We start from the raw sequence: 9,399 nt of genomic DNA on the forward strand, positions 1-9,399 counted from the left end.
AAATGTGTGTAGGGTAGAGTGAGTCTAAGTGACCATGTATAATCAGACAAGTGTTACTTAAATGTTCCTCCTTCCAAATATATAGCATATTGGTAGGATTATTTGCATGAAAACCTGACCTTGTTTAGAAATTCTCCTGCTAATCCTTTCTGTTGAAATCTTAATTCCCTGCTTGTATCATTACAATGAGCTGCTGCAGAGATGTTTTGTTCAAATGATCCTCTTTTACAGTCTCCCTATCTGTTTGTGTGACAGTCAAATATAGAACCAATGCAGTTTTAATTAGAAGTATGTTACTACAGATATAGTGTGAAAGATGTGGCATTTTTTAAATTTTAGAATAAATTATAACTACAACATGTATTAAAATATGCTCTTTATTTTAGAAATAATAATTTAGCACTTTAAAAAAAAAATAATACTAAGGATTGGTAGTGCCCTACTTCCATTAAGGTTTAATTAGCAGGTAAGTTTTAATGTTGGAGGGTGGTTGTTGTTATCTTCAGATATCTACATACATTTCTGAACAACTCTGGCACTGGGACTGTTCTGCATGCTAAAATCACTTTTTGTTTTTGTTTTTGAGATTTGATGGACACTTCTTATGACTTAATTATGGGTAGCTTAAATACTGTACTGAAAAAATATGTATGGTAAGATTATAGTTTTGTCTTACTAATGACTTAATAATGCCCATCTCTCAATTTTACTTATGGTCTCTTCTACTTCTTTCTGAATATGATTAGCAAACTCTACTCCACTATCCAAGTTATGGATTAAAGTGTACACATCCAACAGTATTAGATATGGGACAGACCCCTGCTGTATTCTACTCAATGCTGCCTCACAGTTTGACAGTTAGAAGGTATTACATTATAGTACTAATAACTGGTTTGCTTTGTTGAATCCTTCACCTTAGATAAGATCTTGTCAGAAAGCAAATACTAAAAAGAGAATTATCCTAGGAGCCCTTGGATGGGAGAGCTGGAAGAAAAATCCAAAGACTGGAGGAAGGTGACCTTTGTAACAACGTTACATCTTTCTTTCTGAGGTAGAAATGAACAAATATGTACAGAATATTAACTGCATAGTACACTGTCTTTCAGATAAGATATAAAATCTGAGGTCCTGTCCACAGTAAAAGCCTTGTGGACTGTTTTGGAATACAGTGGTTGATTCTATTATGCAAGTTGGAGGTTGACCAGCATTATATTTACTTAAATTCTCCCTGTAGCTTCATTTGGTTATGGATCTCTTGATTTCTGTTTCTAAACTGTCATGATATCTGCTGTTCAACAGCTAGAATACTTCACTCTGGAAGCAGCTGCATTGCAGTGACTGATAGAATAGTTCCTCTATTGCTTTGAGTCAGTGATCCTCCGGTTTAAAAGGTCTGTTATCAATGCAACCTCTATTCACTGTAAGAACAAGTAAAACCATAAATGTTGCAATTTGAAATGGGATACTTAGTGCTTTAAGAGGATTGACACAACACTTCCATCAATATTAAGCAGAAGGGCTTTATTAAATAATGAGCTTGATAAGAAAATGACAGGCTATTGCAATAAACAAATAAAGCAAGTTATAATCAAATCCAGTGTAGCTCTAGGGGTAAGTGTTTTCTCAGCAATCGTGGGCAAGGAAGCGGTTCTGATGGTTGCAGTTCTCACGGGGTGTGGATCTGTTGCTGAGGTGGTCAGCTGTGTGCAGGTTACAGGGTTCTCCCCTGGGGTGAGCAGGCTGTGCTGGCCTCTGAACTCTTTTATGCTCATTCTTCAAAGCATATTTTCTTGATGGACTGATTACAGACTGGACACAGCCAGTAAGGTGGAGGTCATTCTTTGATTGCATTGTAGATGTTAACCTTTCCAATCCATCCCTAGTGGTTGTTGGTAAAATGGACATGCACAAAATCCTTGACCACCCTGGAGGTTTTAGTTGATTATAACAGGACTTGATTACTTGAGTTTAACACCTTAAATTGGAGGCTTACCATCTAATTAACAGCAATGGGACTTGATTAATCAAATCAAGCACCTCAGACCATGAGTTGGGCACTATAACATAATTGATCTTGAGTTGTTAGACAGACATGGGGTGTATTCAATACTAGAAGCCAGAGATGAGATTTACTATGTTGTACTTCAGGTGGTTGCAATCATGAGCTTGCATTTCTGTGCAAAAGGCACTTTTATTATGAGAGATCATTTACAAGTTGCACATAGGTTGGGACAAGCTCTGTGTCTAGCAGTAAACACTAAAGCAGAGTCCTCAGTATGTAGGTTAGTACAGCCAGGGTTTATGGGAGTTGCCCTGACACACAGAAAAGAGTGTACATAATAATGACTGGTTTGCATCTTGCTCCAGCCTAACTCCAAGAAGAACAAGGAGAAAGAACTTTGTTGACATCACAAACCACAAACAGAATTAATTCCATGAAGCTCCCTGCAGCTCACTTCTGCTTTTGGTTTGTCTGAATACAGACCTTAGGACTCTTCTAAAACTTCAAAATGTTGTAGTTGTAAACAGTAATCCCACTGTCAGCATGGCTAGTAGCTCAAGGAGTACTGGAATTATGGTAAAAAGTTAGTTATGAAAGCTTCCTCCATCAATAAACATTGTTTTATCCATTAAATGAGAATACTCTGAGATGTCTTATTGTATTTCATATTATAAAAAGCAAGATTACCGAGTCAAACATTACATCTCTGTACTATACACAGACTAGGTTAAAAAAAAATAACCCAACAAACCCACCTATTTGATAATCAAAGTCAAGCATGCAGAAGTTAGGAAATGCCACAATCAAGGTTTCCTGTACAATTCAGTCCCCAACTGTGCATGTATCTTAACTCTTTAATGACATGATCACTTCCTGTTGCTCTGATGCACACCCTGCTCTGTTGTCTGTAGGATTCCTGCCACGGTTTCCTTGCACTATATGTAGTACATAAGGTAGGGGATTGCAGAAAGAGAAAGGAGAGGCTTAGGGTTAACCAGGGTAATATTTACCTGCCTTAACTGAATTCTGTCTCTGTCCCTGCCTCTGCCTCAACTCCTGTGTGGTATTATACAAATTTAAGATAAACTTCATGAGTTGCTAAGTTTGTTTGTTTTGTTTTTTTTGGGGGGGGGGTGTCTTTTTGTATTTCATATTATGGATGCTTCATTTGAAACACTATGGTCTGATTTTGAAGTAGTACTGAGTACTCGGATCCAGTTGAAGTTGATTTAAAGAGTAATGCTTGAACATGCGTCTAGGATGGGTGCATCCTGTATCTACAGGGGATTGAACTAGATGACCCCCTGAGGTCCCTGCCCACCCAAGGCTTCTACATCAACTGCTCTATGATGCTCTGTACTCTGAAAAATCAAGTTCTGTACAGACTGTCTCAAAATGGGCACCCAAAATAGTGAATATTCAATCTCTACTCCTCAGCAGCATATTTTTCAAATGGGAATAAATGAGGGCAATACTGACCACTTAAGTCCCTTACTATACTGATGAACATCAAAGGAAGAACCAGGAGGAGAGTAATAATTCAGTCTTTGGAGCAGTGTTGGGATGATAAGTGAAGGAGCCATGAGGCCACACTGAACAAGAAAAGCAGGGGTAGTACTCTTGGCTAGTAAGCTACCATCTGCTGCACTGAAATGAGGCATAGGCCCTATGGAAACCTGATCTATAATAACGTAGTTCTGCCAGAATACACATGCCAAGGGCAGCAAGGCTACACAGGCATCAAGTATGACCTTTGCTAACTGTTGACAGAATAGATTTTACAACCTTAATAATGTTCTTTTAATATTTGTTTTGTGTATCATTTCCTTGGTGATTTTTTTTAAATCAAACTGAACCATCGGATTGCATTTTGTGGCAGCATAAATTCATCCACAGGATTAGACTGTACGTGAACTCGGCTACCAGAGTAAGTGAGAGCAGTAGTAATTTGAGTGGACTGAGACATGCTTGCTACTGGGTTTCATGGGTGTTTCCTTACAGCAGAGAAATGGTAGGATTCCAAAATCTTGGGCTTGGTTTCAGGCCCTGGCGAAGAATATGCCATAGTACAAGCTCTTCTACCCTTTCTTACAAACTTGACCTTCTTCCCCATCCCTTCCCACCTGTCCCAAGCATGTTTCCTCCTACTCACAGGTCCTTGTACCAGTTGCATTCCTGTCTACTTATCTTCATTTCTCTTCCCTGGATCTAGCCCCAGTCACCATCTCCTTGAGCTTCTCATTCAATCTCACTGTCCCACACCATTCCCCTTCTGTTTCTTGGCCCAGACTCAACTCCTTGTCACTTCAGTTTCTCCTCTCTGCCCTCATTTTTTCTTCACAATGGTTTCTACCTATTTCCCTGTCTAGCTAGTCATCTCTTTCTTTAATTTCAGTGGCCCCTCATTTCCCATCTCTTGCCAGTCTGTTCTTCACCCAACCCCTTATACTCATCTACTACTTTCTCTCTTCTCATCCACTTTGATTCAACAGCAAAAAAAGTACAGAGGCCATCTTTCAGTGACTAGGGACAGATAGATGCTTGTGGAGTAAAGAGCTAGAGTAGTAGTGACAAACTCACCTTGTACCCCAAGCTGGATCCAGACTGCAAGACTTCTTGTGGGCTGGATCCAGCCTGGAATGCAGAATGGCAGCAGCAGCTGTGAGTTGTATGGCCACTTGCTATGGTGGAGGTGGCACAAGTGGCAGCAGGCTTTGTCAGTGTGGCAAAGCAAGGGCTGTATTGCTTTGCCACACTGCAAACTTCCCCCACAGCAAACTTCCCCCACCAAGGGTCATGTCCACTGGGGCTTGAGGACCCTAGATTCTGCAGCAGCCCATGCTCTCAAACTCCATGGTCTACCAGTAGCCTGGCAGGCCAGATAAAATATCTCTGTGGGCTAGATCCACCCCACAGGCCTTGTATTTGACACTCCTGAGCTACAGATACCCAGTCAAAAATACTGAGTACAGGTATGTCTCTGTTCTGCTGCCCCTCTCCAGAGCTTAGGCACCTGACTCAGGGCTTTACATTGGGTTCCTTTGTCCACTCGATCTAGAGTCCATAGTTCTCTCCTGGGGCAAGCACCTGACTGAGTGAAGGAAAGGTAGGTGGTATGATAGTCTTGTGGATAGAACCCTTGTCCAGAAACTGAGACTTGGGTTCTAGGCCTTCAGCCTTTCAGACCCAGGCCAACTTCCCCAGCTGGGACCACCACACTATTGTATATGCTGAGGGTGGGGAGCTTTCCAAGGGTCTTGTTGGAGCCGGGCTACTAGATGGCCAAGATTGCAGGAGTCCTGGGACCAGAAGGAAAACAAATAGGAGCTTGATTCTACAGTGCAGTCAAGGCAGCCAGCTGAGGGGGGAGGTCCCTGCTCAAAACTTGATATATTTTGCATTAGAGAGCCATTAGATAAAAATAAAGCCAAAACCCCAGGGATAATTATAAAACCAAGGATCAGAACATAGGTGCCCTATCTCTCAGATGACTGCCCTAACCACTAGGCTGTAGAGAATCTCTTGTTTGATCTTTTAGTGGCCATGTGACTCCTGAATTTTTGGTGGCCCAGCTTCATGAGGAGGGTTAGAGGGTGCCCCCCCAGTTGACATATTCAGTAATGTGTTGTTAATTGCACTCTCCTGGGAGGCGGAACATGGGGGTTTGATTGCCCTCTGGCTAAGGAGGGCCTAGATGACAACTCCCCTACTACTGGTTAAGTGCTCTATCCATGGTTAGGCTATTTATAAAAGGGCCAGGTGAGAGCAGCAGCCTCTCTTCCTCCTGGCTGTGCTTTTAAATGAAAGTGACAGTGCCTGCTCTGCTTTATGTTGGGCTCTATTTGCTGGGATATGGTAGGCATACTCAGAGCTTGTTTTCTGTGCTAGGCCCTCCAAGGGATTTTGCAGGGGACTTAGGTATCACCAAGCCTGCTATCTGGATCTCACAAACCAGAGTACTCAGCATATGTACATAAGCTTTAGTTGAGCCACTTAGAGAAGGTTGCTGCCCAAAACAGGCACCAAGAGAATGTAGGAACCCAGTGATCACTCCTCTCTCTTCCCCCAAGCAAGAGCAAGGGTTTTCTGGAATTTTTTTTTTTTTTACTTAGCCCCCTAAATCTCCCACCTTCCCCCATCCCCTCAGGCTTCTGTAAATTGTACACTTTGTGATTATTCCTCCAAAATATAAAACATCACCAGCTGCATCCAAACTCTGATTTTTGGTATGTAGAAGTAAGATAGTGAGCTCTAAACACAGATCTTGGCAGGCTGGAGAAAAGCCTTTTAGTTTACACTAAAGCATATTTAAGGCACTTGCAGATCTGCTAATAATTTCAGACCTTACAGTTTTTAAGAAAGTGTGTTAAAACAATCTTCCTGACTGTTTAGTAAAGTACAGGCACATAACCCAATGCAAGAGGAACTCAGTGTTGTGTGCCTACTAAAGGAAAGGCATGTTTTCAGAGCGTGGTTTGGACCTTCTGACAAATTACACAAGCTCAAGTGAAACTCCACCCCACATCCTGTAAAACAGTTCACAGGAATGTCCATTGTTCTTTGTGATTAGCAGTTACTTCATATTTCTGCCTGCACTCTGTGTTTAAAGTACTATGTGGAAAAAATTAATGCAATAGAACCTTAGCAGTGCTCGCCCTTGCCAGATGCTGAATATGCTACTCTGATGGAGGCCAGTGTGAGGAGAAAGGAAATCGGCACCTTGCTTGAGGAGAGAGGAAGTCACTCAGCATCTTGCAACTGCAACACAGTATTTAAACATTTTAAATATTACCCCTGGCCTATAGAAAAATAAGTCACTGCTTGTATAAATCACTTACTACACTTTGTTACCTACTTGCCTTTTTGGTTGTTTTTCTGTTACTGTGGCCTAGCTAGTGTTAACATTTTGAGAATTCAAGGTTGCCAAGAGAAGGATTAAACTACACATGCTCCTTTCCAGCAATCATCTGAAAGAACTCACCTCTTAGTGCCAGGCTCCTGACTGTTCAGCAATCCCAGAACATGTGGTGCATAAAATGGGATTAGATGGCAGGCATTCAAGTAAACAGAAATTCCCTCAAAATGAGATTTACTTCTAAGTCTTTTTGAAGCTCCTGTGGTTTTTTTTTTTTTGTTGTGGTGTGTTTTTTTTTTTTTTTTTTTTTTTTTTTTTTTTTTTTTTTTTTCCAACGGACTGTTCCAGGAACACACCTTTTCTGCCTTTTTTTTTTTTTTTTTTTTTTCCAACGGACTGCTCCAGAAACACCCCTTTTCTGCCTTTTTTTTTTTTTGTCTTTTGCCTACAAAATATTAACAATATTTTAAATCTGTATGAAAAAAAAAATCAGTGACTTCAGTTTCCAGTAAATAGTTTTATTTATATCTTTTGATTTTATGCCTGGCAAGTTTGTCCAGTGCACCTTCAAACTTCTGCTTTCAGTTTCAAGTTTGAACAAACTCCCAATCTAAAATAAAATGTAAATTCACTGTGCTTTACCTGATTTTGCTTTTAAGCATTGTTGTAAAATTGCAAATTGCATGCAATTTCAATGGAAAATTATATATTGGAGTAGTTTTCTAGAAATAGATCCAGATTTGCATGTCAAATCCATTAAGGGTAGTAAGCCTTCCAATTAACATGGACTACATGCTGAGTTTCTAACAAAATTGTCTGTGTTCAGTTTTTGTATCCACATTCATTGAAAAAGTGAAGTGGTTTCTGCTAAAAGCTACAAAAATAGTTCAAGGTCTAAAACCTCTACCTGAGAGAGAGACTTAACCAGCTTGATCTAGTGGTTTTTCCAAATGAAGGCTGAAACATGACTTAATCGTGATTTGTAAGCATTTAGATGGGGAAAAGTTTCCTGATTGTTGATATCTCTACTATAGCAGAAAAAAGGCATAATACAACCCAGTAGTACAAGAGTACAGAGGTGAGCCTAGGAAAACCAAGTTTAGCAGTGAAGGTAACCAACTAATCGTTGGAGCAACATACCTAGTAACACGGTCAATTCTCTCCATCACTTGTGCTCTTTAAATAAAGGCTGGTGATCTTTCAGGAAGAGTTCAGGTAGATGTTACTCTGTGTAGTTCTGTGCTCTTTTATTATGCAGGCAGCCAGATGAGATGATCATAGACATCCCTTGTGACCTTAGTCTCTTAATATGAAACTAGGTGTTTTCCCATGTCTGCTGGTGGAAACAGCAGTTTCCTTTACAACATTTCTGAAAACACAACACAGATGTTTATAACAGTCCTGTCAAATGTTCAGTGTGAAAAGTTCCTGCCCAATACAGAAGTGTGAAAATGAACTCCCCACCACCAACAGGATCAAGATTGTGCCCAACTCCTGCACAGGTACATCCCTGAGAGACACCTTAAGCCTTCAGCTTATCCATAAGACTAAATCATGACAAGCAGTGAGGAGTAGGAGGACCTACCTCCTGCTCCTCTGTCCTTCTCAAGTCCCTTTGTATTACTCTTTGCAATAAAAGTTTAGAAGTTAAAAAGGATTTGGGCTGTTTTCCCCCATCACCTTCCAGCTGCTGCCACAGAAGACTTCAAGCTACCCCTCCCTCTTCCAGCGTTCAATTCCTACCCTGCCCTTGGGGGCAGTGGCAGGGGTGTGGTACAGCAGTGGGAGCTCACACCAACCACAGTGCTGGTATCATGCTGCAAGGGAGTGCTTACTGCACAGTGTGGTGGGGGGGACCCACACTGGTGGGTGGACATGCGCCAGGGGCTGTGTGGCCCCACAGCCACTCAGAAGTTGGACAGCTCTGGCGTAGGTCCAGGGTATCTAGATTAATTAAAGCTCTGGGATGAAGACTGCTCAACAATTTTATTCTATTGGCACTACCAAACTTTCTACAGTAAGTAAAGATCATCTGTGCAGGAAGCAGAGCTCTTCTTGGTGGCTGTTACAAGAACTAAGAACTAGGGACCATGAAAGGGCTGGCCATTTTCTGCTTCTGTCTGGCACAATGCTTTGACTTGGCCTTCTCTCAGATAAACTTACATGTGCACATATAAAATGAGCATTACAAAATACAGGTCCAAAACAAATCATTTTATTGCTCACATTCCTCCCCTAGGCAGAGTATAAGAGACCTAATGTATTGGTACAGCTCTGCCTGAGTCTCTATGGATAGTAACCAGCCTGCCATATTTGACCCAGCCTTAAGACTGCACACTCTTCAAAGCCAGGTAGTGCTGCAAGCCAGACCTATCTCCTTATCCAGAATTTCCTTTATTTGGGATGTGAAACTACACGGTCCAAACTGCTTTATACTTTGTCACCAAGGCTCAGCTTCTCACATCTCCCCACCCATCCATGCAAGCTTCCCCCAGAGCTTGATCCTAGTAGAAACTCTGGTTTACATGTTCACCCTTTCAGA

The 9,399-nt window shown here is 41.2% G+C and overlaps 1 long non-coding RNA gene across 2 annotated transcripts; it reads left to right on the forward strand.

Annotated features, from left to right (window-relative positions):
• The first annotated feature begins 256 nt into the window (after positions 1 to 256).
• On the forward strand, positions 257 to 9,174 carry LOC112551971. 2 transcript variants are annotated; one of them, XR_003096328.1, is made up of 4 exons: positions 257 to 865; positions 966 to 1,051; positions 6,667 to 6,770; positions 8,177 to 9,174. It is a non-coding gene; the product is annotated as an uncharacterized LOC112551971 (long non-coding RNA). The 2 variants fall into 2 exon arrangements; XR_003096327.1 differs by lacking the exon at positions 6,667 to 6,770.
• The last annotated feature ends 225 nt before the right edge of the window (positions 9,175 to 9,399 follow it).

The sequence above is a fragment of the Alligator sinensis genome, unplaced genomic scaffold, assembly GCF_000455745.1.
Source record: "Alligator sinensis unplaced genomic scaffold, ASM45574v1 scaffold100_2, whole genome shotgun sequence".
Classification (NCBI taxonomy): domain Eukaryota; kingdom Metazoa; phylum Chordata; order Crocodylia; family Alligatoridae; genus Alligator; species Alligator sinensis.